At 44.0% G+C, this 8,958-nt stretch overlaps 1 protein-coding gene across 2 annotated transcripts in view; it reads right to left on the reverse strand.

The window, feature by feature from the left end:
* LOC142742155 (prostaglandin reductase 1-like) overlaps window positions 1-7,650 on the reverse strand; it is a 62,315-nt gene extending 54,665 nt beyond the window's left edge. For both annotated transcript variants that reach the window (XM_075851651.1, XM_075851641.1), the window contains exon 1: window positions 7,565-7,650. The gene's annotated coding sequence lies outside the window, so the exon portion shown is untranslated. The remainder of the gene's footprint in view (window positions 1-7,564) is intronic.
* Between the last annotated feature and the right edge of the window lie 1,308 nt (window positions 7,651-8,958).

Raw genomic sequence — 8,958 nt, forward strand, 5'->3', positions numbered from 1 at the left:
GACGTAAGGTCACCAGCTGACTCTCGGCAAAGGCAGTCTTGTCAGTCTCGTCATAAAGGAGTCCGAGAGCAGAAAAGAAAAGATCAACAGAGGAAAGTTCAGGGGCGTCAGGAGCCAAGGAGAAGGCCCATTCTTGGGGCCCTTCCTGGAGCCGGGACATAATTATACCCACCCGCTGGCTCTCAGAACCTGAGGAGTGGGGCTTTAAGCGAAAATAGAGCCTACAACTCTCCCGAAAGGAGAGAAAGGTCTTCCGGTCCCCTGAGAACCGATCAGGCAACTTGAGGTGGAGTTCAAGAGGTGAGGTGAGGGGCACTACCATGGTAGCATCAGGCTGGTTGACCCTCTGAGCCAGGGCCTGGACCTGTAGGGAGAGACCCTGCATTTGCTGAGCCAGGGTCTCAAGGGGGTCCATAGTAGTGTAAGGGACCAGGGTAGACTAGGTATATGGGCTTGTGATTATGTAATGCTGGGGGTAGGGAAACAGAAAAGTTAGCCCTAATCTACCCGCCACTCAGTCCCTGCCTACTTGCAACGACCCGCCCTAGGCCGCGGGGTACATCTGGGCGACGGTGCACGAGAGACAAACAGACAAGGGTACACAGAAGCTAAGGGAAATGGGGCAGTTGCCCACGGAAACACCGTGAGCAACAAGAGTAGTGAACGAGCCGAGTCAAACCAGGAGTGTACGAGGTACCAAACACAGAGCAGGAGAGCAGTCAGTAAGCCAGGGTCAATATGAAGCAGGGACAAATAGTTCAAGAAGCTGCAACAGGGCCAGGAAACCAACAGAGAAGAATCACAAGCAAGGAGGAACAGGAAAGGCAGGTATAAATAGACAGAGGGCGGGAGCTAGCTCCGTCTGGCCAGGCTGATAGGCTCTCCCACTCCTAAGCCTGCCATCCTGAGTGGTGGAAGATGGAGTCAGTCTCACAGACATAGAAGCAGGTGCAGACTGATTACCTATGGGCGTTGATACAGAAGCTGTGCCTGGCAGATCCTTTACAGTGACGTTATCACACCTGACTTCATCGAGCCACGCACAGCCACGAATGGAGGAGGCCTGCGGAGGGATCTCCTCCATTCGTCGTAGGAAAAGGGCCAGGTGAATATTTTATTATTTTTAGGGCAGTATGGGGCATTATACTGTGGTAAGGCACTATGGGAGCATTATAATGTATTTGGGCATGATACTGTGGGGGGGGCACTATGTGTGTCTATGGACACGGATTAGGCGGGGTTAGAGGGGGGTTTAGCGTAAAAAAAAATTGCTGCATGGCACAGTGTTTGCGACATGATTTGTCCCTCTTTACGATCATTAAAAGTTGGCAAGGTATGCATGCTGAGCATGTCAACCAAATTCCTTCTCAGTGGTGCTTTCATAGTTGTCACAAAGGAGGCACTACACAGATTTAGGGTATATTCACACACAGCAGATTTGTTCCAGACATGTCTTTGGCGGATTCATTTATCTGAATGGGGTTGCAGAAATCCATGCACATGCTGCAGAAAAATCCTCATTCACATGTATTTTTAGTTTAATCTGTTATGTGTGAACATACCCTTCACCCATTTATAGGAGTGTATATTCTGGTTATTTTGGAACTTTTTATTAATAAAGAGTGCCTAAAATAGAGTCCAAATAGGTTAATTATGGTACATAATATTATTTGTGCAGTTTAGATCAGTTTTGGGCAAGGGCTACTGCTGAGCTTTTTTTCTCTCTATTAGGTTACAGTTTATTCTGACCAAAATGTCAGTGTTCATAGTGTAACTTGTAAATGAACTACTTTATTAGTGTTCATATTGTGCCATTTATTATTCCACTCGGTAAGGCCCCCTGCCCACGACCATAAAAACTCCCGTAATTACGGGCCCATAGACTTCTATTGGCCACGGGTACCTCCCCGTATGCTTAGAAGTCTATGGTGCTCCCGTAATTACGGGTTACTACGTGTGTGCAACCGTAATTACGTAAGCGTTGCTAGGCAACGTCAGTAAATACTCACTGTCCAGGGTGCTGAAAGAGTTAAACGATCGGCAGTAACTGTTTCAGCACCCTGGACAGTGGCTACCGATCAGAATATAGATAAAGCTGTGAAAAAAAAAAAAAGACGTTCATACTTACCCAGAACTCCCTGCTTCTTCCTCCAGTCCGGCCTCCTGGGATGACATTACAGCCCATGTGACCGCTGCAGCCAATCACAGGCCAATCACAGGCTGCAGCGGTCACATGGACTGCCGCGTCATCCAGGGAGGTCGGACTGGATGTCAAGAGAGGGACGCGTCACCAAGACAACGGCCGGGTAAGTATGAATTTCTTTTACTTTTATTACGGAACGGGCTGGCCCTTGTCTCTATCCTGCACTGATAGAGAGAAGGGCTGCCGATTAGTGCAGTGCAATTTGGCAGCCAAAAACGTGCCCGTAAATACGGGTGGAATACGGGTGACGCCGGACCCGTATTTACGGGCACGGGTCCGTAAATACTGGTGCAATACGGGTCAAATACGTGTGACCAAGGACCCGTATTTACACCAGTATTTACGGGCGGACAATAATACGGTTGTGTGTCTCCAGATTTTGCTAGCGCAGGAATTAAAATGCAGCGGATTTAAATGAGCGTTCTAGTAAACATCCGTAATATGGACATGTAATTTATCATATACCATCTGTATCACATCCATAATACTGATGGGCTGTCCGGGAAATAATTGAATAACATAAGACAGCCCGTTTAAAAAACGGATGCAATACTGATGACATACAGAACACATACTGATTAAAAGCCGATCATCGATATTTTAAATACACTCCATAGATTTCAATTTCCCATCCTCAAACAGATGAACGTAGAGCATGCTGCGTTTTTACAATATGCACATTTTCACATGCCCATGTGAATAGGCTGACAGATTAATATTTGCTCCATATTATGGAGAGAAAAAATAAATACAATTTTAGGGTTCATTCACACTTGCATAGGAAAATACGGGTCAAATATGATCACAGAATGTGGATTGTTGATTTTATATTTCTGAGTTACCAGTTTTTCATTAAAAAAAAAATCAGTTTTTTTGCCAAATGATTATACATTTTTTTTATAGAAAGTACCCATAGGTTTGTCTGGAAGCTACAGAAGCTTAGGAGTAGTTATTTTTATATTATCGTACCTCCCTCTGTTCAGCATTTCTGTTTTGATGCTGCTAGGGCTTTCTATGGACAGGATTACCATGTTAAGGACTACAGTTCATATGATTCCTCTTGCCTCTCCCAAATTTTGCCTATATGTACAGCTACCTGCATGTCCCTCTATTACAAGGTGGAAGGTAGTGTTGTAATCATACCTCCTAAACGTCCCGGATTCAGCGGGACAGTCCTGGATTCTGGGCGGTGTCCCTCTGTCCAGGGCGAACAGGGGGATGCCCCGTGGTCAACTGTATTTGCATACTCAGGATGAAGATACAGCTGAACCCAATTCTGTAGCAGGGAACCATCAGCTCCCTGCTTCAGAATTAGTTCGGAGCAGAGGGAGCTCCTCCCCGGGCACAGCGCTACTTAAAGTTCTGTGCTCGGGGAAGCCTTGATGTCACTGTCCATATATGGACATTGACATCACGGGCTCCTCCTGGAGAGTCGGCAACGGGGATTCAGCTCAAGGAGTAGCCACTGACGTCACTGTCCATATATGGACAGTGACATCAGGGCTTCCCTCTAGGAACGAGAACCCTGGCCAATGCTCTGGCTGGGGATTCCGCTCTTAGAGGAAGTCCCAATGGCGCTATCTACAGTGGGTAGGGGGTAGCGCTATCTACAGGTGGATGGCACTATCTACATGGGCACTGTGGCACTATCTACAAGGGCACTGGAACTTTATATGTGGGCACTAGGAGCAGCTTTTGGGGCATTATACTGTATAAGGGCAGCTATGGGGAATTATGCTGTATGGGGGAATTTGTTTGGGCATATTACTGCATGAGGGCATCTGTGTGGGCATTATACTGTATGGGGCATCTGTGTGGGCATTATACTGTATCGGGGAATTATACTGTATGAGCGAGGATTGGGTGGGATTAGAGGCATGGCTTAAAAGAAAAAAAATTGCCACTGTGCACCACATCGATTGTCCCTCTTTGTGAGACTTGAAAGTATATCACAGTCTACAGGGAGGGCTGTCTAGCAATGTCTAAAGGGGGGCTGTATAGCACTGTATGGGGAGGCTGTATAGCACTGTCTACTGGGGGGCAGTATAGCACTGTCTACAGGGGGGCTGTATAGCACTGTCTACACGGGGGTACAGTATAGTACTGTCTAAAGGAGAGCTATATAGCACTGTCTAAAGGAGGGGGCTGTATGGCACTATTTACAGGGGGGCACTATCTACAAGGCCAGGCTGTGTGTGGCACCCAGGGGAGGATGACCCAATACAAAAGTTTGCTATGTGGCCCAGTTTTTCCTAGTTACGCCCCTGGCTGCTATGTAAGTAAATCATGGGGTGGGGCTGGTTAGGAACTGACAAATGTGTTGAGGAGTAGCTGCATTAACAGATTTACTTTTTTCTTTAGGTGATGTGAAGAACCTGACCACTCTACTTGGTGTGAGTAAAGATTCCAGGATCCTTCTATCTCTATTTCCTGTGTACTGGCAGCCCAGCGGGCATAAAATTGAACTTGTCCCTTTGGTGTAGTTTACAACTGGTGAGTAGTTAATTGGTTAATTTATACGACTGTACTAGATAGAAAGGGGATGATTTATATATTGGGTTAGGCTGATGTCACCTTTTTTTTCCTTTTTTTGAGCAATTATTTTTAGCCAAACACAGGAGTGCATACAAAAGAGAGACATATCACCTTTTCTTTATACTTTTCCGTCTTTCAGGATCTACTTCTGTGTTTGTCTGAAAAAACTGTGACAAAAAACTTTGACACCAGCGTTAAGGAAATATGATAACAGCTCCCTGTCCATGGGCTGTCTCTTTTTATTTCAGTTCATCCTCATTTAAGTGAATGGAACTGTACTGCAATACCAGATGCAACCCATGGACCGATGTGATGCTGTTTAAAAAAACAAAACACTATGTTAGAGTTCTTGACAACTCCTAAAAATAGAAATATGCTGCCTAAAGTACATTAATTTTGTAAATGAGATTGCCACTGTTGCTGAAACGAAGGCGCAGAAGCACTCAGCTGAGCGCTTTGCACCTTCGGCTGTGAGCAGCGCTCATGGTCAGGCTGAAGATAGCTCTCATAGATGTTCTATGTAAGCTGTCTCCAGCCTGACGATGAGCGCTGCTCACAGCCGAAGGTGCAAAGCGCTCAGCTGAGTATTTCTGCACCTTAGTTTCATCAACGATGGCGGTCTCAGCACCCAGACCCACACCGTTTCAAACTTCTGGTATGTGTATATGACATTTTAAAAGTATCATTTTTAACAAGAATCTGTTGCTGTTAGCAAATTTTGTACAGCTTTTCCTTTAAGCAAATTTTTTTTTTTAGTAAGACAAACGCTGGTTAGCACTGCTGCACATGCCGTTTCTTGTACCCATCTGAATGAGGTTGCCTTGTCATGGCAGGTGGGCTCACACAATTTTATTAAATTTGATTAAACTGTGTGCCAAGAACCTTACTGTTGTTTGCTTATAAGAAATATTGCAGTAATTGACGTTTGGAATCCCATCTCATAAATTCATGGAATATCCACATTATATCTAAAAATGTATGATAGATGCAGGAACCACTTCTGGGCCCTTCACCTATCTCGAGAACACAGGTGACCTGACACCTGTCAAGTTTTCTAGAGTGGACGGGAGGTACAGAAATAGCCAAGCGGGCTGTTTTCATCTGTTTGCATAACTCCAATAGAAGTCAATTGGATTAAACAAATAGCATAGCGAGCTATCGATATACTATATACCATGAGATAATGTATAAGACTCCTGAGTTACGACAACCGTGTAGCTTGCTGTGCTATCCTGTGGAAATGTCATAAATGTATGAGATGAGAAAACATCTAATTATACATATTTTATATATATAATGTACATTTTACATTTGGTCACTGGTGTCTAGGTGACCTCTAGCAAAGCGTGTCCTTTTTAAGACACCTGGTTTATTCATGCTTATGTTTCATGTGAGCAACGTCCTAGCCAGCAATGAGTGTAGAGTTATCTGCATTTCTTTTTATCACTTAGCAAAGACGAACCTGCACTCACTACATGCCACCCACCATCTATGGGTACAGAACGAAGAATGATGGACATCAAATGTAAGTCACTGCTTTTAATGTTTAACTTATTGGACTTTTAATATCTCAAACACTCTGGCTTCTATTTTGTGGGGCACAGTTTGTAATAGGTTGTACGAAGCTTCAAATGAGAGGCCCCCGTTTAGGGCGTATAGCGTGGGGGACACGTGGGATCACTTCGCCCCCCCCCCTTCCCCGTCTTCTCCTTTATATTTATTATTTTTCTGTCTTCCCCCTTTATTGTGTCGTTGTTGGTCTGTTCTGCACCCCTTTTTTGGGGTGCGTTTTGGTACTTACCTTTTCCGAAGTTTTCACAGGTGAATCTCGTGACCAGGCACATGTTGGCATCAGTCCAGGGATTGGTGGAATCAGCTGAAAGGCGGGAAAATCTAGAACATATAAGCCGTGCAGTCTGGTCCGGTCAGCAGTTCGCCTGGAAGAAGTCTTTGGAAGCAGCCCCGCCCTTCCTCCCTTAATTTTAAGAAGAAACTTTGTCGCAGTGTCTTTTAGTGGCTTGTCGCTTAGCTAGTGCTGGTTGGACAAGGGGTTTATTTATATAGGACATTTTATTCTTGGGCCTTATTTATTCGTTTATTAAGTTATGCAAGTTGGTTTTTAATAATTTATTGAAGTACTTTATGTTACCCATAGTAAACACTGCAGCTCTTTTATTTCCAATTAATCTGCGTGTTGTCTTTTATCCGAGGTTTTTGGGGTGTCGTATGTGATCTTATGCCTAGAAGCATTGTCGTGGAGAACCCTGTCTAAAGGCCCTATTACACCGGCCGATGATGGCTGGTGCAGCGAGCGCCGATCAACGAGACATCGTTGATGGGCGCTCGTTTGCTCCTGTCACATGGAGCTATAGATGGGGATGAGCGGTCGTTACTCTGATCGCTCATCCCTATACATTATTATTATGTCGGCAGCGAGTCTCCCTGTTTACACAGGGAGATGTGCTGCCGACAACAATAATATTTTACTTTTTTAAAACGATACGACCAGAAGATGATCGAGCGTTTGCTCGTTCATCTGCTGATCGCTTCCCTGTTTACACAGGGTAATTATCGGCAACGAGCATTTTGTGAACACTCGTCTGCCTGATAATCGCCCAGTGTAAAACCCCCTTTAGTTGGGTGGGGGGCTCCATCATAAATAACTGCTCCATACTGCTGGCAGCCTTAATCTGGTCATGGTTACAGCACCTCCATGAGTAAAAGTAGAACGCCCTCTATACGTATTCTTGAGTGTAAAAGGTGCAGGTCTCTGGCAGTAAAAGAATAGCATTATCATGAGTACTTTCTAAGAATCAGAATGCTTACTTGATGGAAGTGAAGCTGAGATCCTGCTGTCTTGTGAGGAAAACGTCCTGCTGATCTGGTCATCTCCTGACTACAGACTGCTGAGTGTTCAGGGGGAAAGTCCTCCACACAACTTCCCTCTGACTGGTGTATTGCCCCTCCTCTAAGATGTATTATGTAACCAGTACTTCTGCATCCACTGTCCTCTTACCCCCCCTCCCCAGCTCCAGACCTGAGTGACGAGTAATGTTCACACCAGGGATTGAGCACTGCTTGTCTATCATTAAGATGTATGTTTTTGTTTTTTTCAATTATATTATTACAATTATTATATTATTAACACATAAAAAAGGTGATACATAAATTTGACACATTTAACCCCTTCAGGACACAGCCTGTTCTGGCCTTAAAGGGAACCTGTCACCAGCATTTCACCTATTAAACCAGCAATACCTGGTGGTAGTGGGTGAAAAATAATGTCTATATAACCTAAATTTTTACAAGGCATAAAGGACAAAAAACACCAACATTTGAAAAGTAATTTCTCCTAATTACGGCAAAACCCCATATGTGGTAATAAACTGCTGTTTGGACACACGGCAGAGCTCAGAAGGGAAGGAGCACCGTTTGGCTTTTGGAGCTCAATTTTGCTGCGATGGTTTTCAGGTGCCATGTCACATTTACAAAGCCCCTGTGGGACCAAAAGAGTGGAAAACCCACAAAATAAAATTAATAATCCATGGATTGGTTTGGTACGCTTTGAACCAATCCTTTATGCACAAGCCGGGTTTTTTGGGTATTGTACAAAATATCTGTGCTCCAGTATTGCCTAATCTTTGACTTCTTCATTAGCCCTATAAGAAGCACAAGGCCGTAAAGTCTCCTCATCTCCGCTGCATCTACAGGGTCCACCTGTGGGGTCTAGCAAATGATGATGTGAGGTTTTTAGTGAAAAACTACTGGACCTAAAAAGTTAGTCTGGACCGTCATCTAGCATAATTTTGCTTCATTGCGTTTTGAGAGTCATAACGTGTTATTTTTCCGTTGACTGAGTTGTGTGAGGGCTTGTTTTTGTGAAACGAGCTGTAATTTTTATTGTTTCTATTTTGGGGTACATGCAATTTTTTGTTATCACTATTTATTCCATTTTTTGGGAGACGGGGAAACCAAAAAACAGCAATTCTAGCACTGTATTGTTTTTTCTTTTTTACAGTGTTCATCGTGCAGTATAAACATGTTAACTTTATTCTGCGGGTCGATAGGATTACAGCGACACCAAATTTATATTGTTTTTTTATGTTTTACTACTTTTCCACAATAAAAATACTATTTTCTAAAAAAAAAAAACATGTCGCCATTTTCTGCCAGTCATAACTTTTTTCTTTTTCAGTTGAAATCGCTGTGGGAGGGCTTGT

The sequence above is a fragment of the Rhinoderma darwinii genome, chromosome 1, assembly GCF_050947455.1.
Source record: "Rhinoderma darwinii isolate aRhiDar2 chromosome 1, aRhiDar2.hap1, whole genome shotgun sequence".
Lineage (NCBI taxonomy): Eukaryota > Metazoa > Chordata > Amphibia > Anura > Rhinodermatidae > Rhinoderma > Rhinoderma darwinii.